This window comes from Lycium barbarum, chromosome 1 (assembly GCF_019175385.1).
Source record: "Lycium barbarum isolate Lr01 chromosome 1, ASM1917538v2, whole genome shotgun sequence".
Lineage (NCBI taxonomy): Eukaryota > Viridiplantae > Streptophyta > Magnoliopsida > Solanales > Solanaceae > Lycium > Lycium barbarum.
Genome location: NC_083337.1, coordinates 52,018,443 through 52,042,743, shown reverse-complemented (window position 1 = coordinate 52,042,743; position 24,301 = coordinate 52,018,443). Strand labels below are relative to the sequence as shown.

The window sequence follows — 24,301 nt, the reverse complement described above, 5'->3', positions numbered from 1 at the left end:
AATCTTCTGCTGAGTATGTGGTTCTGACTGGAAGAAAATGGGCTGCTTTCGTTAATCTGTCCACAATCACCCATATAGAATCATATTTGCCTCGAGAACGAGGTAACCCCACAATAAAATCCATGTTGATCACTTCCCATTTCCAAGTAGGGATTTCCATTGCTTGCAATAATCCTCCTGTCTTTTAATGTTCAATCTTTACTTGTTGGCAATTTGGACACTGCGCTACAAATTCTGCTGTCTCTCTTTATGCCATCCCACCAATATATCAACTTGAGATCGTGATACATCTTTGTTGCACCTGGGTGAATAGAATACCGAGAGTAATGGGCTTCTTCTAGAATTCGACGGCGCAATTCTGCAACATTCGGCACACATAGCCTGCCTCGGTATCTAAGAATTCCATCCATGGAAACATCAAATGGGGACTTCTATTTTCCATGAGATGTGTCTCTGTGATGACACAAATGGGGATCTTCATACTGACGCTCTTTCACTTCTATATTCAGAGATGAAACTGTGGGATCATTAATACTAATTCCTGCACTACCTGAATCAATTACACATACTCCCAGATTAGCTAGTTGATGGTGCTCATGAACTAATTCTTTCCTTTCTGGAGGACCTTCGCATAAACTGCCCATTGATCGGCGGCTAAGCGCATCGGGTACTACATTTGCTTTTTCGGGGTGGTATAAAATATTCACATCGTAATCTTTCAATAACTCTAACCGCCGTCTCTGCCGAAGATTTAACTCCATCTGTTTGAAGATGTACTGAAGACTCTTGTGATCTGTATAGATATCGACATGCAATCCATACAAGAAATGTCTCCACATCTTCAATGCATGAATAACTGTAACTAATTCGATGTCATGAGTTGGATATTTCGCAGCTGTCTCGAAGCATAAGCAACGACTCTACCATGCTGCATTAACACACATCCTAACCCGACACCGGAAGCATTACAGTACACAACATAACGATTTGGCCCTTCTGGAAGTGTTAAGACCGGAGCTGAGGTTAATCTGTCCTTCAACTCTTGGAAGCTGCGTTCACAAGCATCATTCCATTGAAATTTAACTGATTTCTGGGTTAGCTTCGTCAATGGGGCCGAAATAGACGAAAACCCTTCTACAAAACTTCTATAGTACCCTGCCAATCCCAGAAAACTACGAACTTCTGTAGGCGTCGTGGGCCTTGGCCAAGCCTTCACAACTTCAATTTTCTAAGTATCAACTCGAATACCATCATCTGAAATAACATGGCCCAATAATGTTACAGAATTCAGCCAAAACTCGCACTTTGAAAATTTTGCACATAATTCTCGAGCTCGAAGAATCCCAAGAACGATAAGTAAATGATCTGCATGCTCTTATTCTGTGTGAGAGTGTCACGACCCAACCCCGTAGGCCGCGACTATTGTCCGTGCTGGACACCCGTACGTACCCAGCAACCCAAACTAGCATTTACACAGAATATACAGATATAGAAGGTAGATAGCGTTACTAATTACCACAGGTAACAGATATAACGCGGGAAAGCCGATAAGGCTATCGCAGAACATATCAACCCAAAACATATACACAACCCACATGTATGTCTACAGACCTCTACGGAACAATAACAGAATCATAAGATGGGACAGGGCCCCGTCATACCCCTGAATAACATATATATGTACAATAGAAAAGTCTGTACCAAAATGTAGGCTCCGGACAAGAGAGCACTCCAAGACAGCAGAATAAAATCCTAAGCGGGCGGATCAGCAAATCGGTCGTCTGTACCTGCGCGGCATGAAACGCAGCCCTCGAAGAAAGGGGGTCAGTACGAAATATGTACTGAATATGTAAATCCTGGAGAACAGTAATAAAATCATAATCGGAACAGAACGTACAGAAAATGAGTGTAATGTCCAGAATATCAAATACATATTTACAAAACATAAATAATGTATGCAAAAACATATGCCATATCCGGCCCCCGTTAAGGGACTCGGTGAACAGAACGTGGTTGCCACCCCAACACTGGCGCCACAACACATCATACTCCAGAGTAGGGAATAACTCCGTAACATATCACATCATATCAAATGGCCATATCGTATCATATCATTTCATATCATATCATATCATATCAGAATAGGCGTACATGGCACAACATACTCCACAACCCATGTACGTGTATACCTGCCCCCTCACATCGAGGCACAGCGAACAATGCAGAGGAATACGCTTGATAACATATCCTGGCCCGGGCTCAGTGAAGGAAACATTGAGGCATCCACGAGTGGAGTAGTGAGAAACTAAATGCAATATAAAACATAATACATTTACAAAGACTCGATGGAATATCTCGATAACAAACCTTGATAATGAAATCGCACGATAATCACAGTGCATGTATTTCAGATACCACAATAGGTTACGTAAAAATAAATTTTTCTGGAATGGTTTCCATGTTCCAAAATAGTTTATAATGCTCAATGGAATATTTAAAACAATTATCGTTTAGTAGTTAGAAGGGTAGTTAAAACGTTCCCTTTTGAAATCGCTCGAAAATAAGTCAATACACAATAGGAGAGGAATCGGGAATAGTGGGCCCACCTCGGGTCAATTGAGGTGGTGGGCTCAAATTATGTACATTAAGCTTATGGAGTCATCTATGAAGGCGTTAGGGCAATCCCATATCCTCTTAGGTAATTTATAGACGCCTACACTATTCTTTCAACAAAGCATGGAACATATGATTCAATTCTATTGAATGAAAAAGGGTTAAATTCAAACTCAGATTTCTAGGAATAGAGCCGTCCCCGAGGCTCGTATCCAAACCTATTATGTCTAAGACATGCCAAGAGAAGGAAAGGGAAAGATTTACATACCTTAGTTGCTCCTTACGCTTGTCCAAACTCAATTCCCGTTTCTTCTAGAATTTACAATTGGTCACAATTACCAATTTTCAATTACAAGCCTTTAGGAATTCAATCTTAACTCATACTTGTCTACAGAAATTTGGGCAGCATCTCCCCTATACATACAACACCCCGAGATTTAACTCGGCTCCAAATGTCAACAACCATACCAACAACAATTCCAACAACATCAACAATCGAATTAAAACGCATTCTAGCATGAATAGTATTCGTTTCTACATAGTGCGACAACTTCCAATCTAACTTCGCACTTCCAAACCAATATCAATGTTTTCATATTCATTTACTAATCAAGATAATTCCAATACAATTCGGAAGCATTTCATATCATTCTACAAAATATTTACAAAATATACAAAAATTCCACCAAAACCATAATTCATCTGAAACCTCTAATCTTCGACATAAATATTCATAACACATTTTCATCTTCCAATTTCATTAACAATAATCATAATTTGCACCTTAACAATTTCATTTTCATCATTACATAAATCTACCATAAAATCACAAAACTTCCCACAACAACTTAACAATCAATCTTTCATGCCAATATGGACTAGCATCCCTCCAAATTCACCAATCAACATAATAATTCACATTTAGAACTCCACTTCCATAATTACATAAAAACTACATTAAAATCACATAATTTCCTATTATCATTTTCAACAATTTTTCATGCCAACTTGAACCATTTTTCTTCCATTTCCATCACAAGGCTTCAACAACACAATTAACATAATAAATAAAATTTTAATCATCCCTATCCATCATTCACCATCTTCGGCCATACACCCACATAACACACAATTTTCACACTCTACATTCCTTCCCACATTCTACAACACATATATATATTTCTTCCAACACAAAAGGAGTAAAATCTTACCTTTTTCTTCCTAGTTTCTTCACTTGACCAAGGAGCTAATTTGACAAAACAAGCGGCCTATCTTCCGAAACAACTCCACCACGTTGTAGAGGGTCCTTGAATTAGTAGGTATACCACAAGAAAACAATTTTTGGAGCAAGATTTTAAGGGGTAAAATTTTGAGGACTTGGCCGAATGGCCTTAGTATTTTTGCTCTTCTTTCTTTTGTTTTTCTTCTTTCTCAATTTGTCTTGAAAGTTCTAAGGATAATGATCCCCTTCTCTCTAATTTATCACATGGAAAATTAATTAAGTAACATGGGTTGGGCTTGGCCATGTAGTGGCCGGCCACCCCTCACTATCGGGCCTTGATTTTCTGTTTTTTTTTAGCCCAATTGGTTATGAATCTTGTTTTGTAATTCCCGAAACTAATTTCCAAAATTCCAATTTTGCCCTTGGCCTTCCTCAATATTTCCACATTAATATTTCATGAACAACACACATATATTAATTAAAATCAACATGTGACTTTATTTCTTACAAGTCAAAATTATTTCGAATTTTCCGAATGTGCGAAAATACTGGGTATAACATCCTCCCCCCCTTTAGAACATTCGTCCTCGAATGTTAGATTAATCTTATAGGGTCTTGTAAGAATTTTGGGGAAGGTTCCTTATATGGACAATACATATAACTTATTCATTAATCAGTATAGTCAGTTACGGAATTTAAATTACTTGTAGGCATAGGAAACAGGTGAGGGTACTTCTTCTTCATTTCCTCTTTAGCTTCCCAGGTCACCTCCTCCCTGTTGTTGTTTCGCCACAGTACCTTAACGGAAGCTACATCTTTATTGCGCAATCTTCTCACCTGACGATCCAGGATGGCTATAGGTTGCTCTTCGTAAGATAGTTCTTCCGTCACCTGAATATCATCCACCGGAAATATTCTGGAAGGATCACCAACACATTTGCGGAGCATGGATACATGAAATACCGGATGTACTACTTCCAGATCAGATGGTAGATCTAGCTCGTAGGCGATATTACCAATCTTTCGAACAACCTGATAAGGCCCAATATATCGCGGACTGAGCTTCCCCCTTTTTGCCGAATCGCATTACGCCCTTCATAGGCGACACCTTCAGAAATACCCAATCACCAACCTGGAACTCCAAAGGTCAACGCCGTTTATCAGCATATGACTTCTGTCGACTCTGGGCTGCTAATAACCGCTCTCGAATGAGTTTCACCTTATCAACCGCCTGTTGGATCATATCTGGGCCGATTAATTCAGTTTCGCCAACATCGAACCAGCCGATTGGTGACCTGCACTTTCTGCCATATAAAGCCTCGTACGGTGCCATCTGGATGCTGGAATGGTAGCTGTTATTATAAGCAAACTCAATCAGCGGCAAGTGATCATCCCAACTACCTCTGAAATCAATAACACAGGCCCGCAACATATCTTCTAGCGTCTGTATAGTGCGCTCGGCCTGCCCGTCGCTCTGAGGATGGAATGCTGTACTAAGACTTACTTGAGTCCCCAATCCTTCTTGAAATGATCTCCAGAAATTTGTTGTAAACTGGGCACCCTTGTCAGTGATAATAGATATAGGAACTCCGTGAAGTCTTACTATTTCTTTAATATATAGTCTGGCATAATCCTCAGCTGAATAAGTAGTTCTGACTGGAAGAAAATGGGCTGATTTTGTCAGCCTATCAACAATAACCCATATGGAGTCATACTTCCGTGGAGTGCGAGGCAAACCTATAATGAAGTCCATATTAATTATCTCCCACTTCCAGGTCGGAATTTCCATTTCTTGTAACAGTCCACCCGACTTTTGTTGTTCAATCTTAACCTGCTGACAATTTGGGCACTGGGCAACGAACTCTGCGATATCCCGTTTCGTGCCATCCCACCAATACAGACATCTGAGGTCATGATACATTTTCGTCGATCCCGGATGAACAGAATAACGGGCATAGTGTGCTTCACTCATAACTTGCTGTCGTAGCCCTGCCACATTAGGTACACACAATCTGCCTCGATATAGCATTATTCCGTCTGGTGTAAACTCGAACGGGGTCTTCTCCTTTTCAGGGGCTGTGTCTCTGTACTGTACTAAAACAGGATCTTTATATTGGTGTCGCTTTATATCTTCCCTAATAGAAGATTCAGAAACCCCTCGGACAGAAATTCCCGTACCTCCAGAATCGGCCAGACGAACTCTAAGAGTAGCCAGCTGGTGAATATCACGTACTATCTCTTTCCTCTCCGGTTGCAAATCTGCCAAGCTACTCATAGACTTGCGGCTGAGTGTATCTTCTACGACATTAGCTTTGCCCGGATGATACAGAATATCAACATCATATTCTTTCAACAGCTCCAACCATCTCCTCTGCCTAAAATTCAGCTCCTTTTGCTTAAAGATATACTGGAGGCTCTTGTAATCTGTATAAATATAAACATGGACGCCATATAGATAGTGTTTCCATATCTTCAGAGCATGGATCACCGCTGCTAGCTCCAGATCATGGGTAGGATAATTTCTTTCATGCTTTTTGAGCTGCCGGGAAGCGTAGGCTATAACTTTGCCGTGCTGCATTAATACACAGCCTAACCCAACGCCGGAAGCATCACAATAAATAACATACCCATTTGGTCCCTCTGGAAGAGTCAGAACTAGGGTTGTAGTCAACTTCTCCTTCAGCAATTGGAAGCTTCGCTCGCAAGCATCAGTCCACTGGAACTTGGCTCCCTTCTGAGTTAGCCTCGTTAAAGGCGCTGAAATCGAAGCAAACGTTTCCATAAATATTCTGTAATAGCCTGCTAATCCCAGAAAACTACGTACCTCAGTGGGCGTTGTCGGTCTAGGCCAATTCTTTACGGCCTCAATCTTCTGTGTGTCCACCCGGATGCCATCAGCTGCAATAATATGTCACAAAAATGCCACTGAAGTCAGCCAAAATTCACACTTAGAGAATTTTGCATATAATTTCTGATGCCGAAGGACCCCAAGTACCGCCCTCAGATGATCTGCGTGTTCCTCCTCTGACCGTGAGTAAACCAGGATATCATCGATAAATACAATCACGAACATATCCAGGAACGGCCTGAATACCCGATTCATCAGATCCATGAATACCGCTGGAGCATTAGTCAGCCCAAAAGACATCACTCTGAATTCGTAATGCCCATATCGGGTCCGGAATGCTGTCTTAGGAATATCAGCCTCTCGTACCCATACCTGGTGGTAGCCTGACCGCAGATCTATCTTCGAAAAACACTTAGCACCCTGCAACTAATCAAACAAATCATCAATTTTGGGGAGGGGGTATTTATTCTTTATGGTTACCTTATTTAGCTGCCGATAATCAATACACATACGCAGCGACCCGTCTTTCTTTCTTACAAATAATACCGGGGCTCCCCAAGGCGAGGTGCTGGGTCTGATGAAGCCTTTTTCTAATAAATCCTTCTGCTGCTCTTTTAATTCTTTTAATTCTGCAGGTGCCATCCTGTACGGGGGAATAGATATAGGCTGAGTATCTGGCAGCACATCAATAGTGAACTCTATCTCTCGCTCCAGAGGAAGACCTGGAAGCTCATCTGGGAATTCATTAACCACTGGGACTGACTGAAGAGTCAATGCTTCTGCTTTCAAGTCTTGTACCCGAACCAGATGATAAATATACCCTTTTCTGATCATCTTCCTCGCCTTAAGGTATGAAATAAACTCACCTTTCGGTGATGTTGTATTACCTGTCCACTCTATAACTGGTTCCCCCGGAAATTGGAAATGAACCACCTTTTTCTGGCAATAAACATTAGCATAACAGGAAGCTATCCAATCCATGCCCATAATAACATCAAATTCAATCATATCTTACTCCACCAAATCTGCCTTAGCATCTCGGCCACATATAGTTACAGAACTATATACCTGTCTCGCTATAATAAAGTCCCCAATCGGTGTAGCTACTTCAAATGGCTCTATAGGTTCGGGCGTTATACCAATTTTACTAGCTACGAGAGGAGAAATATATAACAAAGTAGAACCTGGATCAATCAATGCATATACAGACGAGAAAAGACCAATAATGTACCCGTAACAACATTTGGCGACGCCTCCGGATCCTGGCGGCTGGCCAAAGCATAGATGCGGTTCGAAGGACTGCTAGAACTGGAAACTCCACCATGGCCTCTGCCACGACCTGCTGGTGCCGATGTACCCGGCCCCGTAGGGCGCATAGCCACCGAAGAAGATGATGACCCAGCGGCTAATCCGGTAGGCTGCGCTGCACCTCCCAAATTACCCTTATACGGGCAATCCCTCACAGTATGGCCCTGGCGTCCACAAGAATAACAAGCCCCTGTAGCATGGTAGCACTCTCCAGGGTGGTATCTCCCACAATAAGAACACTGAGGCCTGGGTGGCCTCGTCTGACCGAAACTCCTGTCTACCCGCGAACTTGAAGCCCTAGAGCTCTGGCCTGCTCCTGAATACCCTGGGCTATCAAATCTCCTGCCTGAGAACTGCGGAGGTGTGCTCTGTGTCGGCTGGGAAGAATGCCTGCTAGACTGCTGTTGCTGCTGAGGCTGCCTACTCCGAAACTCCCCAGAATACCTAGCTGACCTGGCCCTCTTGGGCTGCCTCCGGTCCTGACCCCTGCCGGTCCTCCATACCCTGGGCGTGCGCCTGTATACGGGCAATATCCATCCCGGGCTGAGCGGCCATAACCAGACAACTATCGACCAAATAACGGTCCAACCCCATAATATACCGGTGCATCCTGTCAGTCATAGTAGCTACCATAGCAGGGGCATATCTGGCCAATGAGTCAAACTCTAGACTATAATCTCGTACGCTGCGGCCCCTCTGTCTCAGCAATAAAAATCTGTCGGCCCTAGCCCGCCGTAGCTCCGGAGGCAGAAAGTGGCCAAGAAAAGCCTCAGTAAACTCGTCCCATACTGTTGGGGGAGCGCCGTCGCCTCTGGATAACTCCCAAGACTCATACCAGTTAGCTGCTACATCTTGCAACCGATATGATGCCAACTCAACTGACTCAGTCGCAGAAGCCTTAATCAACCGTAACGTACGCTGCATCTGCCTGATAAACTCTTGGGGGTCCTCTTCGGGCTTTGTCCCGAAGAACTCTGGAGGATTACAAGTCAGGAACTCACGGGCCCTCGAACTATCATATCTGTCTGCACGATTACCCCCAAGTCCGTGCCTATGAACCTGCCCTGCTATCAACCTGGTCAACTGGACCGCATCCCTCATGGCCCTATCCTCCGCACCTGGCTGTGGAGCCGGAGGCTCGGGCACTGGAACTCCGAGAGCTGGCGGTGGAGCCGCCCCCTGATCTACAGCTGTTGCTGCTCCAATCCCCTCTGGTGGGGCATAATCTCAGCACGGGCCCTGGTAATCCTCTGGGCCTGGCTAGTCTCTCCCGCTGCTACTGACTTGCCCTTCTGGGCAGCTGTCGCCTTTTTCGGAAGCATGGCTGAAAACATAACAATTCGTCAGGGAGAAGTCATCCTGATAATACAGCTCTATCGCACGATCTAAGATAAGAAGGAAGGGTAGCATCCTAAATGTCCTGTAGCCTCCTGTTTATAGATGTGGTGCACAACACATCGATAAACAGTACTCTACTAGACACGGTCAGTAGAAACTCCGAGGACGAACCGCTCTAATACAACTTTTTGTCACGACCCAACCCCGTAGGCCGCGACTAGTGTCCGTGCTGGACACCCGTACGTACCCAGCAACCCAAACTAGCATTTACACAGAATATACAGATAGAGAAGGCAGATAGCGTTACTAATTACCACAGGTAACAGATATAACGCGGGAAAGCCGATAAGGCTATCGCAGAACATATCAACCCAAAACATATACACAACCCACATGTATGTCTACAGACCTCTACAGAACAATAACAGAATCATAAGACGGGACAGGGCCCCGTCATACCCCTGAATAACATATATGTACAATAGAAAAAGTCTGTACCAAAATGTAGGCTCTGGACAAGAGAGCACTCCAAGACAGCAGAATAAAATCCTAAGCAGGCGGATCAGCAAATCAGTCGTCTGTACCTGCGCGGCATGAAACGCAGCCCCCGAAGAAAGGGGGTCAGTACTGAATATGTACTGAATATGTAAATCCTGGAGTACAGTAATAAAATCATAATCGGAACAGAACGTACAGAAAATGAGTGTAATGTCCAGAATATCAAATACATATTTACAAAACATAAATACTGTATGCAAAAACATATGCCATATCCGGCCCCCGTTAAGGGACTCAGTGAACAGAACGTGGTCCCCACCCCGACACTGGCGCCACAACACATCATACTCCAAAGTAGGGAATAACTCCGTAACATATCATATCATATCATATCAGATGGCCATATCGTATCATATCATATCATATCAGAATAGGCGTACATGGCACAACATACTCCACAACCCATGTACGTGTATACCTGCCCCCTCACATCGAGGCACGACGAACAATGCAGTGGAATACGCTTGATAACATATCCTGGCCCGGGCTCAGTGAAGAAACATTGAGGCATCCACGAGTGGAGTAGTGAGAAACTAAATGCAATATAAAACATAATACATTTACAAAGACTCGATGGAATATCTCGATAACAAACCTTAATAATGAAATCGCACGATAATCACAGTGCATGTATTTCGGATACCACATTAGGTTACGTAAAAATAAATTTTTCTGGAGTCGTTTCCATGTTCCAAAATAGTTTATAAGACTCAATGGAATATTTAAAACAATTGTCGTTTAGTAGTTAGAAGGGTAGTTAAAACGTTCCCTTTTGAAATCGCTCGAAAATAAGTCAATACACAATAGGAGAGGAATCGGGAATAGTGGGCCCACCTCGGGTCAATTGAGGTGGTGGGCTCAAATTATGTACATTAAGCTTATGGAGTCATCTATGAAGGCGTTAGGGCAATCCCATATCCTCTTAGGTAATTTATAGACGCCTACACTATTCTTTCAACAAAGCATGGAACATATGATTCAATTCTATTGAATGAAAAAGGGTTAAATTCAAACTCAGATTTCTAGGAATAGAGGCCCCGAGGCTCGTATCCAAACCTATTATGTCTAAGACATGCCAAGAGAAGGAAAGGTAAAGATTTACATACCTTAGTTGCTCCTTACGCTTGTCCAAACTCAATTCCCGTTTCTTCTAGAATTTGCAATTGGTCACAATTACCAATTTTCAATTACAAGCCTTTAGGAATTCAATCTTAACTCATACTTGTCTACAGAAATTTGGGCAGCATCTCCCCTATACATACAACACCCCGAGATTTAACTCGGCTCCAAATGTCAACAACCATAACAACAACAATTCCAACAACATCAACAATCGAATTAAAACGCATTCTAGCATGAATAGTATTCTTTTCTACATAGTGCGACAACTTCCAATCTAACTTCGCACTTCCAAACTAATATCAATGTTTTCATATTCATTTACTAATCAAGATAATTCCAATACAATTCGGAAGCATTTCATATCATTCTACAAAATATTTACAAAATATACAAAAATTCCACCAAAACCATAATTCATCCGAAACCTCTAATCTTCGACATAAATATTCATAACACATTTTCATCTTCCAATTTCATTAACAATAATCGTAATTCGCACCTTAACAATTTCATTTTCATCATTACATAAATCTACCATAAAATCACAAAACTTCCCATAACAACTTAACAATCAATCTTTCATGCCAATATGGACTAGCATCCCTCCAAATTCACCAATCAACATAATAATTCACATTTAGAACTCCACTTCCATAATTACATAAAAACTACATTAAAATCACATAATTTCCTATTATCATTTTCAACAATTTTTCATGCCAACTTGAACCATTTTTCTTCCATTTCCATCACAAGGCTTCAACAACACAATTAACATAATAAATAACATTTTAATCATCCCTATCCATCATTCACCATTTTCGGCCATACACCCACATACGCATAACACACAATTTTCACACTCTACATTCTTTCCCACATTCTACAACACATATATATATTTCTTCCAGGACAAAAGGAGTAAAATCTTACCTTTTGCTTCCTAGTTTCTTCACTTGACCAAGGAGCTAATTTGACGAAACAAGCGGCCTGTCTTCCGAAACAACTACACCACGTTGTAGAGGGTCCTTGAATTAGTAGGTATACCACAAGAAAAAAAAATTTGGAGCAAGATTTTAAGGGGTAAAATTTTGAGGACTTGGCCGAATTGCCTTAGTATTTTTGCTCTTCTTTCTTTTGTTTTTCTTCTTTCTCAATTTGTCTTGAAAGTTCTAAGGATAATGATCCCCTTCTCTCTAATTTATCACATGGAAAATTAATTAAGTAACATGGGTTGGGCTTGGCCATGTAGTGGTCGGCCACCCCTCACTATTGGGCCTTGATTTTCTATTTTTTTTTAGCCCAATTGGTTATGAATCTTGTTTTGTAATTCCCGAAACTAGTTTTCAAAATTCCAATTTTGCCCTTGGCCTTCCTCAATATTTCCACATTAATATTTCATGAACAACACACATATATTAATTAAAATCAACATGTGACTTTATTTCTACAAGTCAAAATTATTTCGAATTTTCCGAACGTGCGAAAATACGGGGTATAACAGAGAGTATACCAGAATATCATCAATGAATACTATCACGAATAAATACAAGAGTGTCCTGAATACATTATTAATCAAATTCATGAACACTGCCGGAGCGTTAGTCAACCCGATCGACATCACCCGAAATTCATAATGGCCATATCTTGTTCTGAAAGCTGTTTTGGGAATATCTTCTTCTCTAACTCTCACTTGATGATAACCCAACCTCAAGTCTATTTTATAAAACCACTTAGCACCCTATAGTTGATCAAACAAATCATCAATCCTGGGGAGAGGATATTTGTTCTTTATCGTCACCTTGTTCAACTGCCTATAATCGATGCACATTCGTAGGGAATCATCTTTCTTTCTCACGAACAAGACTGGTGCTCCCCACGGTGATGAACTGGGTCTAATAAACCCCTTCGCAAGCAAATCTTTTAACTGTGCCTTTAGTTCTTTCAGTTCTGCTGGAGCCATTCGGTAAGGAGGAATAGAAATAGGCTTGGTGTCCGGCAACACATCGATGGCGAAATCGATCTCTCTTTCTGGAGGAAGACCTGGAATTTCATCAGGAAATACATCCGGAAATTCATTCACTACCAGAACGAATTGGAAAGTTGGCGACTTTGCTTCAGTGTCATGAACTCGGACTAGATGGTAAATATAGCCCTTAGCTATCATCTTTCTTGCCTTAAGGTAGGAAATAAACCTACCTTTTGAAGATGCTGTATTACCCTTCCACTCAAGCACGGGCTCTCCCGGAAATTGAAATCGAACTATTTTCATTCGGCAATCAACACTACCATAACATGAGGCCAACCAATCCATACCCATAATCACGTCAAAATCTAACATTTCCAACTCAATTAAATTAGCTTTGGTCTGGCGATTCCATATCACAAGTACACAATTTTTATACACTTGTCTAGCTATCACGGGATCACCAACCGGAGTAGATACTTGAAAAGGCTTAATTGGCTCGGGTTTCACCCCAATACTACCAGCAACATATAGAGTAATATAAGAGAAGGTAGAACCTGGATCTATCAATGCATACACATCATGGGAAAATATGCATAATGTACCTATAACCACATCTGGGGAGGACTCAAGATCTTGTCGTCCGTCTAAAGCATATACACGGGGCTGAGTGGCACCTGAAATAGATGCTCCCCCTCTGGCTCTACCTCGACCTGCTGGAATCTGGGGAGTCTGCCCTACTGGGCGCACTGAAGATGAACCAGCCACTGATCCTGTGGGCTGAACCCCAACTCTACCACTCGTCAACGGGAAATCTCGCATCATATGCCCAACCTGGCCGCAGGCATAGCAAGCATCTGAACCCTGGCAACACTGTCCGGAATGTAGTCTACTGCACTGGCTGCACCGCAGTACTGGGGGTCTCCTCTGACTATAATCTTCCCTGAACTTTGAATCTGGGGCCCTCGAACTCTGACCCTGTCCTGAACGAAAGGAGCGATCAAATCTCCTACCTGTAAATCGTGGAGGTGCGCTAGTCACCGACTGGCCTGAGTATCTAGAATATGTCTGCCTTGATCCCCCTCTATAATCACTGCCTGCCCCCATAGATCTGGCCCTCTTGCTTTGCCTTCTATCGATATCACGATCACCTCTTTGTGGTTGCTGTCACCCCTCTAAGTTCTGGCCATGGGCTTGTATTCGGGAAATATCCATCCCGTCTTGCAATGAAGCCGTCAAACAATCCTTGAATAGATGTGGCCCAAGGCCACTCACAAACCTGTGTACCATGCCTCCCATATCAGCCACCATAGTCGGGGCATATCTAGCCAATTAATTAAATTGAAGGCTATATTCCCGGGCACTCATGTTTCCTTGCTTTAGACTTAAGAACCTATCCGCTCTCGCTCGACGGACCTCGGGTGGCAAATAGTGACTGATGAAAGCATCTACAAACGTTTGCCATACGGGTGGAGGGGCATTTTCCTTCCTTGATGCTAGCCAATTATTATACCACAATTCTGCCACATCTCGGAGTCTATAAGATGCCAACTCCACAGATTTAGTTTCGGAGGCATGGATAATCCTCAATGTTCTCAACATCTCATCAATAAAACCTTGCGGGTATTTATCCGACTTTGACCCGAAAAACTCCGGAGGATTCAAGCTCATAAAGTCACGGGCTCTGGTACTAGCTGCCCGATCACTTGAACTCACATTCTGCCGCTGTGCCTGGGCGGTGACCAACTGCGTCAATAGGTGAATGGCCTCGATCACTTGTTGACCCGAAGCAACCGGCGGAGGAATTGGAGCTGAAGCCCGCCCTACTTCTTCTACATTGGGTGGGGTGGAGGAAGTATTAGATAGAGCCTCATTTTGTGACTCACCCTCTTCTACATACATTCGCAGCTCTCTTTCTACCCGCCTGTTTGTTGTAGTCTTGCCCTTCTGGGCAGCTGTAGCCTTTCCCTTTGGCGGCATTTCTGAAATCATAACACATTAATAAGAGGGGAAAACCTTATAATACAGCTCTATCGCACGATCTCTTAAGATGAAAGATGGTCATATTTCGTAAATGTCCTGTAGCCTCCTGTTTATTAGTGTGGCGCGCAACACACCATAAACAAGACTCTACTAGACACGGCTCGTAGACACTTCCTAGGACTGAACTGATCTGATACCACTTTTTTCACGACCTGGCTAGGGGCCGTGACGGGCACCCGGGGCTAACCACCGAGCACCACTCATTCTATTACTCATCTGCTCTCATTCATGCATCTTATGCTCATGACCATGGTAACTATTATCATTTGGAACATATTTACTTTATATACATGGGCCTTTCGGCTATCAAAATAATTTACATACATATATACAATGAGGAACTTGTGAGACCATACTACCCACACTGCGCATCAACGAGCCTCAACTAGAGTACTAGACATATGGACGGGACAGGACCCCGTCTTTCCCAAACATACATATCCATATATACCAAAAGAATAATCAATGTCACCTCCGGAAAATGGAGTGCTCTTGAAATCATCTTGTAGCTCATACGAGTCTGAATCGCCTCCCTGTCTACCTGTGGGCATGAACACAGCGTCCAAAGAAAACAGACGTCAGTACAAACATTGTACTGAGTATATAAGGCATAAACAATAATGAAACATCAATGAAATGAGGAGGCATCAAATGAGGAGCAATCTGTAACTGACTCTGAATCATAAAAGAAATAATGCATGCTGGCTTACTTTGATAATCATCATCATCTCATGTATGCGTCAATATATATAAGTTGCCCGACCATATAGGTACGGTGTGATAATCAATAACATTAGCCTGCGTGCAGGGCTCCCGCATCCCGAGTACCATCTCAAGCCGCCCACTAGTGGTGTCTGCCCATGCCATCAGGCCATGGTGTATACGCTGCCCGCCTTAGCGGTGACTATCCGGCCATATAGGCACGGTGTTATATCATCATCATAATATGCTCATCATAATATCCTCATCATAGTATGCTCATCATAATACATGCATAAAAACTCAAGGACAACTATACTTTATCGGGGTGACGTAAGGTTGTGATCCCCCGATTTCATTATGGAGCATTCATTGACATTCTGCCTCACCTTGAAGGAATTAGCATATAAGGTGAGTGTATACAATAACGACATCAATGGGTTATAGATAGCATCATTATCTTTATAGGATCATCATATCATGGATTCTAGATTCTTTAGACTCAAACTTATCATCATTGTTATTGTACTCATAGTGTATCTCTTATTTCATATGGCTATTCATGAACAAGGGCTCTTAGTTTTCTTGAAGATAGGAAATTCGTGAAGACGGAGGAAATTCATACCTTAGAGAGAAAGGACTAGCCTCACATACCTTTGTCGTTTAACTACTCTATTGCTTGCTCGTTCTCCTTTAATGCTCACGTCTTTACCTTCAAAAGAATTCACATTAACATTAGTTAAGCGATTATAAGAACATGCTTACTGAAGATAAAGAAAATTGGGAAGCATTTACTTTGTTTATATGATTTCCTCCATATTCCATATCAACTCCCAAACATCTGAAACATCATTCATAATATCATAAACAACAATCATCATTTACCTACATTATCCACATTTCACCATTTCACTTCAATTTCTCCATAATCGTTGTCATAATTCATTATTGCATTTTCTCACATATAATACTTATTCCATGTTCTAAATGCCATTCATAATCTACTTACAATCACAACATATCCATATTCACGATTCATTCCAAACTACTACTCAACAATAGCACTATTCCCACATTTATGACCCATTTTCTACATTCTTCAACAATCCAAGTGTTGAATATCTTAAACATCATGAAAATATCATAAAACTTACCTTAAATATTGTAGGAACAAGCCTTGAGTAGCAATACTCTTCTTGCACCAAAAACCCTAACTCACTTCCTTTGAAATTTCTTGGCTTAGATGACTTTAATGGGTTTCATACTCTTGATTCTTGTTGGTTTGATGAAGTTGATCATCAATTTCCTATGAATTCTTGTTGGTTTGATGAAGTTGATCATCAATTTCCTATGAATTCTTGTTGATGAAATGTATGGAACCTTCTAGAGGTCTTGAGAGATGAAGAAGGAATGTGGGAAATGAATTTAATGAAGTGGGAACACATTTATATAATCAGAACTTATTCAGCTCGTCGGGACTTCCACGGACACTTATACGGTCCGTGGAATATTGTACGGATCGTACAACTAGTCGTGGTTCACCACCAGGGAACCATCATCTCTGCTGGGTATTCTACGGACCATTATACGGTCCGTGGAAAGTTTCACGGTCCGTGGATGTGGTCGTGGAAGTCACAGCTTTTTCCGAAGTTGTCCGCGTCGTTTCGTTTGATCTCCAATCCTTATACAACCGTCTTAACACTTGTTTAATACTTCATTAATGATCTAAACATCCCTATAACTCGACCTCAAGGCCTTTCCAAATAATTCTTAACGCAATAATTTTATGAAACCTTTCCTAAACCTCATTTATACTCCACTTATTCTTATCAATCCTTATTCCATCAATTCATATAGCTCCAAGATCTTAACGTACGCATTCTAAGACCACTAATTATCCATCTTATAATCTTAAGAACTTCCTGTTACCCTCAAACTCGCATTGGTTCATTCACTATGCGACGTCATGAAATTTCCAAGGTGTAACAGATGCAATGCAATATTAGGTATGTATGCAATGTGATGCAATGCAATGCCTGTACTCTTATACTCTGATGGCGGAATACTTCCACGCCTCGGCAGCCACTATAAGAAAATAGGTTTTTAGCGAGGGGAACTCCTGTCATTAAAGGTCCAAATCCGGTCGCTATAAGTCAATAATAACAGGATAAAATCCGGTCGTCACCCGTCGTTAAAAGCCCTGTCGTTAATACTTAACAACCGGATTTCCGATCGGTCGTTAAAGATTTGTTAGTGACGGCATGATTCCGGTCGTTATACGTCATTTATAGCCATAATATTTCCTTTCGCTAATTAATCATCCGATCGTTAAAACTCTTTAATGACGACAACTAATTGGTCATTGCAAGTGCTTTAGCGACCAAATTTCCCCTTGCTAATGTGAATTCTAATAAACATATATAGTTACAAAATTATATAACTGAATAGTAATAAATTTAAAATGAACACAATGCTAAAATGCAAAGAAAATTAACATATATAACATAAATGTAAAGATCGATGACACAATTGTATCAAACAAATACATAGTTCCAAATCTACCTGATTCCTAAAAGTATGATTTTACTAACAAAAGGAACTAAGATATTGTATTATAAAATCCTAATCTATTTATTTAGTAACGCGAAAAATCTTCTTCCAGCTTGTGCATTGTTGTACCATATTGTAAGCTGAGTTAATTTGCATATATTTGTCCTACAAAAGGAGGTATATATAATGGCATTTTGATAGAAAGTTACAAAATACAAAGTAAGGACTAACAAAGAAAGAAGGTGAAGTAAACACATGTTTATCTGTATATGAACAAAAAAATAGCTGAAATGTCACTAGGTCTACAACTGTTTAACAGCTTAATCAAACTAACCAACAAAAGATATTGGAAAGGGATAAATAACTTCAACGAAAAAAATAAGAAGACAAATAGATGAAAAACACTAAAGTGCTTTGTCCAGTGGGAACAAAGAAGCCAAAAGGTCTAATCCAGGAGCTATTGCATTTCCAAAGACACTTATTTGATGTTATTTTACTTCTCTAGTAAATTCCTATCGACTATCCATTGACCAATGGACATAATCATGTATGGATGCTGATTTATAGCTTTCATGATACACTACTTACTATGCTATCACAAAAACTTTAATCTTCATGCTCGCTAAACTAGTTCCTTCCGGTTTTCCCCTCACAATCTTCATTTTGAATCTCCTATAACTTCATAGAGTGTGGACTTCACGAGAAAAATAGCAGTTGCAATTGTCACATCAAATGTAAAAAATAAGTACGCATATTGCAATGATAATCAAATACCTTCTCAAAACATTGTTTGCTAGGTTGAGAACTCGAAAAATATATTGAATCCATGTATTTGGACCTCTTTGAGCTTTAAAGTTTCTGTCATTAAACAAATGAAACAAAAACCTAATGTTAGTGGCTCCCATACTGTAAAATTGCGATATATTATAAAAATTACTTCTCTGTTTATAATGAAGCTAGCACCTAAATTATATCTTAGTTTTTTTTTTTGTAAAAACATTTTATTATTACCAACATTATAGCTCAAGAAAACGAAAAATAACAGACTAAAACTAGACATTAATCCCAGTTATAGAGTATAATTTTCACGAGACAATCAACTGACTACATCTATCACTCTAGTCTAGTCACACAGTAGAAATTAGTAGCATGCACTGATTTCCTCCGGTTATTTTTTCATGCTACAAGAATCCTATCAAATCATTTGAAACCAAAACTTGCTTCAAATCATTTGAAACCATAACTTACTCGATGCAAGTAATTCGTAATGACTAGCTTTGAAGGAACTTAAGTTCTTTCATTTTCTGCTCATAAATGGATTTAAAATGTACTTATCAAAGTCTCGAAATATGCTAATTGTGAATAGCTTAGGAAATCTTTATTTAACAAAGATGTAATGAGAAATAGGATTGTAGCACGATGCATGTTAGAGCACATCCAAATGATAAGAATCATAAAAAAGTGAGTCTAAATAATTATTTTTAGCACTCACATAGATTTAGATACATTTGATTTTAGATATGATCGCTAACCTTAGCTTTGATCTAGGTTATGGATATAGTAATTGTTTATTACAAGTATAAGACACTTCTTAAAAATAGCTACTGCAATTGAGCAAATGTAATTGAAGAGACATACTAGTTAAACCAGATCAAACCTACCAAACTAGCTATGCTACTCTGAATCAAATCTTTCAGCAAGTTGCAAGATACTTCAATGACCGATGTCTACCATGAGTGTAGTGCCACCTGTAACTCCTAAGAACTAGAGAAGTGATATAAAATAGAGAAAAATATACTCCTCTTTCTGTCTAAAAGAACTCCCTAAATTACAATGCTCAAAATTTCGAAGTCTTAATTGCCTTCATCGCATAATCCAATATTTAAAAAGACATTTAACCTTTTTAAGCATGTAAAGAGGAACTGAGACAAAGTTCAAAAGTGAACAGGATAAATTGCATAATTCAAAATCCTAACCTAGCAGGACCTGCAACAATAATTCCTCCTTGTTGCCTGACACATCATTGGAATAAATGGTCTTTAATGATATGACAAGAAGACATGTTGCAAACACTAAACATGCATTTATAATGTTTTGCAGCATGGCCTAATATGCAGTTAGCAAGAAGCTATCACCAATCAATTAGTGCATAATTGTAAAGATTCTAACAAGAAGAAAGCCACATACCAACTATAAGCTAAAATGTTAGAGAAACTATGGCTTATGGTTTACCTATAGATAAACAGAAACAATTAAGTCTTTATGTTAAGCTTGAACCCCCATTCACTTCAGGCGGATTTTGCGGAAAAAGGCATCGCTTGGATCAAATAATTGTTCCTTGTTTTCTTCTCACACCAAGCTCGATTTAATGTTTTAGAGTAGACCATCACAGTTATGGAACTTCTAGGCATACTAAATGCGGTCCAATTGGCGAAGCTTCCTTAGGAAATACAAAGCACCAAGTTTCACTTCTTTTGTCATAAGAAAGAAGAGGCTCCAACTCAATGATGAGAAACTATGAAAATACAGTTAATAGATACTTTACATGTCCTATGAGCTAACAGACTCATCAGAAGATAAGCATCTGCATAAATTGAAACTTTGCAGAATAGCAGTTGAAAGTAAAATGCCTTTACATTTGTATGCTGCGCACATTAAGATTGAAGACATTTCTCATCAATGACAAAATCAAGAATTAAACATTACGCTCTTCCGGTCAAAACAAATAAAAAAGAGCTTGTGTTTGCACTTTTGAGATATTTTTAGTAACATTCAGTTTCTAATTAAGCAAGAACGTTTTTTTGCTTAAGTTATATATCTTATAGTAAATGTCTTACCTACATCTTAAGAATGAAGTAGATTCATATGACTCTTGACAATAACAGTATCAACATGTCCTTTTTTTTTTGATAAGGACAATATCAACATGTTTAAAAATGAGAGACAGGGAAAACAACTAATCAGGAAAAAGAAAAGAGAAGAAAGATGGGGAGAACAAGTAACATACTCATTAACAGGTTAATTAGAACAACAGACGAACATCTGCACTAACCTTTCAGAGTGGTTGTAATTGCACTAGCTCTTGAGCTAATGACCTTGAACCCCTTACAACATTAATATCCCCATTGCCATCATACCTAAAGGAAACTAGACACTTTGCAACAGAGCTTCCAAATAAATTGAACATAATTTGGATTGTGATTTTACACTATATCCTTACTTAATAAACGCATCAGTGATTAAGCAACCCCATTTACCATCTCGTGTCCATGCTTGAGTTCAGGTTATTTTACAGGACAGTATATCAACTGGACCTTACGATAGTGAATGGTGATTGAAGCTTTGCAAAGGATAGACGAGTGTATGTGAATAAGAGTCTGCTGACTTATTCCCTATTTAAGTAAGCTAAATCAAAAGCTTGGGCACTTGGCTGCTATTGAGTATCCGATTTATGAGTGATCAAGGTAAATCATTTCATCCTACTCTTAATCACGCCACATTCAAAAGCCTGGTACTTAAGTGGAGGAGAGTAGAGTAGCGCACCATGATCCACCAAGTTTCGAACAGTGCGCCACTACCTTTGATAAATTCTCAGTTATAAAAAGAGGATGAAAAAGAACTCGAGATTTAAATTCAAATTATTTTCCTAGTAGATATTTGAGATAAAGAGGACTAACATCTTTTTATTTTGCAGTACAGCGCAAGACAAAAAAATAGCATACCTACTTCTGCAGTTAACAATCTCTCAACAATGAACTCTAAACCACATATACTACTGCAGTAACCAACTTACATCAATACAATATTACCACATCAGCTAAGTATAGAAATTAAGAGATGCCAAATTGTTACTGAGACTAGTTTCAATTCTTCCCCCGCTTACAAACTAATATCTTTTTGGTGATAAACTATGACATATTACCATATTCCAAAAAACAGAACCAGTTAGTTACAAACTAATATTATCATACTTTTAACACAAAAATGGTGCTTCCAGCTTCTGTCTGCTTATATATAGGATTCAACTCTTTCAAGAAGCAATTATACCTCTATAGCTGGTGAGCCAATAACCTAAAATTCTATTGTCTTTTACATTAGCAGATGACCATTTTCATGATGTACAAATTTTGTGCATATTTTAGGTTCAAGCCATGTATGATAATCAAGGGCTTAAATCCAAGTACTTAGGATTATCCAAATCTGCCAAATTACGCACGACTTAAAAAAATTTGAAATCTGAAAAAGGGAAGAGGAAAACGAAAGAGAAAAGGCAATGCATTATAAATGAAACTAAAATTTCGCCATTTCTAGGATTTACAAAATAGGATCAATTGATTTACCTTGATTTGCAACAAGCCATCGACATGAATTCTCAGCAAAGAGTGCAATCTTCTCATTTGGCTTTAGCCCAATAACTCTCAAGCCTTGGGTCGTGTTTTGTATGCTGGTTAGTATATGCATACTAATAATCCAGCAAAGTGTCCGCGTTGACCGGGGAATGGATAAACATAAACAGAGGACTGTTCAATCGATTTAGGCATTTTACAAAGGCGCCATCTTATTTTTTCTCCTACAAGCTTGCCAAACAAACAAGAAAGCCCCCACGATACTCAGCACATACACCATATACTCAGCATATACACCATAGGTAAAAAAAGTAATTTCAAAGAAAGTAAACAGACTAAGTCTGTCCTTTTTTAACCCAAGTAGATGAATTATCTTCCATCCCTATGCTAATTAAACAATTTCACGACGACTCGACAGAATAGAAACAAAAACCAAAAAACGCAGTCTAATAACATAGCAATAGAAACATAAAGCTCACCCAAAAACCTCAAGCAGACAAAAATCATGTAATTCACATAAAACCGAATAAAGAACGAAGTCGAAAGTAACACACGCTGTAAACACAGATGAAAGAGTGAACGATGATGGAGATAAGAACGATGACTCCCAAAGACCAACCCGAAACAATCTATGAAAGTTACGGAGAATATTTTGAGCCAAAATTAAGAAATACGGAGAGAGAAAGCCAAAATTAACATATAAAAAGTGCAAAATTACGAATCTTACCTTGAGAAGAAACCCTAACAAAAACAATGGATGACGACAAAGGTAACAAACAGTTTTTTCTTCTCCCAGAAACTTAATTTTGATTGCATTTGCAGGCTTACGATGCTTACGATGTTGGTGATAGACCACCAGTTTTTAATTTGGATCTGTGTGTGTGTGTGTGTTTTGATAATAGCTAATGTCATTTTTTGGTGGGGAGTGGGGTGGGGGAAAAGGAAAGGAGGGAAAAAGTAGCGCCTATTTTTTATTGATAATTAACGTTAACGACAGATTATTATGCTTTTAACGATGGCAATATTTCCCCCTCGTTAATATTGAGTTAAAAATGGGTTTTAACGACTGGCAAAAAAATTGGTCGCTACACATGTATTTTTAACGACCGGATTCATGTCCCTTCATTAAGATGTAGTCGTTAAAAGTCATATTTCTTGTAATGAGCACGACCCATGGGTGACCCGCAAAGTCCAAGCACCGTCACTCCGCACACAGCTCAGAGGACCAATTATCCGAAAGTCTCATAATATTAGTGTTCCTTATCAGCCACTCCGCACACAGTCCAGTGGTGACTCAATATCAAATATGTCTCAGAAGAATATAGGTCACTCCGCACACAGCCCAGAGATGACTCAGTATCTAATGCAATAATGTATGAAGTATGAATATGATGCAAGTACAATATCAATGAATCATATTAACCAATCGTGCCATGAAGGGGCGCACAAGTAATACCATCATCAAGGCAACGAGATAAACCAAAAGGAGTCACGACTCTCAATTTTACTAATAATCAATTCTCTCAATATCACATTCATCAATGTTTCCTTCTTGTTTCTATGATCAGTACCAATCACAAAGCCTAACAATATAGTATCAGTATTTCCATGTCTGTCATTTCGTATCACAAAGCCTAGGGTGACTCAATAATCAATATGCCATGAATATGAGTATGAATGTGGGACAA

At 39.8% G+C, this 24,301-nt stretch overlaps 1 long non-coding RNA gene across 1 annotated transcript; it reads right to left on the bottom strand.

Annotated features, from left to right (window-relative positions):
* Positions 1-20,903: 20,903 nt before the first annotated feature.
* On the bottom strand, positions 20,904-23,478 carry LOC132637366 (uncharacterized). The gene is made up of 3 exons (XR_009581550.1): positions 23,341-23,478; positions 22,608-22,844; positions 20,904-21,845 (listed from the first exon to the last, which is right to left on the bottom strand). It is a non-coding gene; the product is annotated as an uncharacterized LOC132637366 (long non-coding RNA).
* Positions 23,479-24,301: the final 823 nt, after the last annotated feature.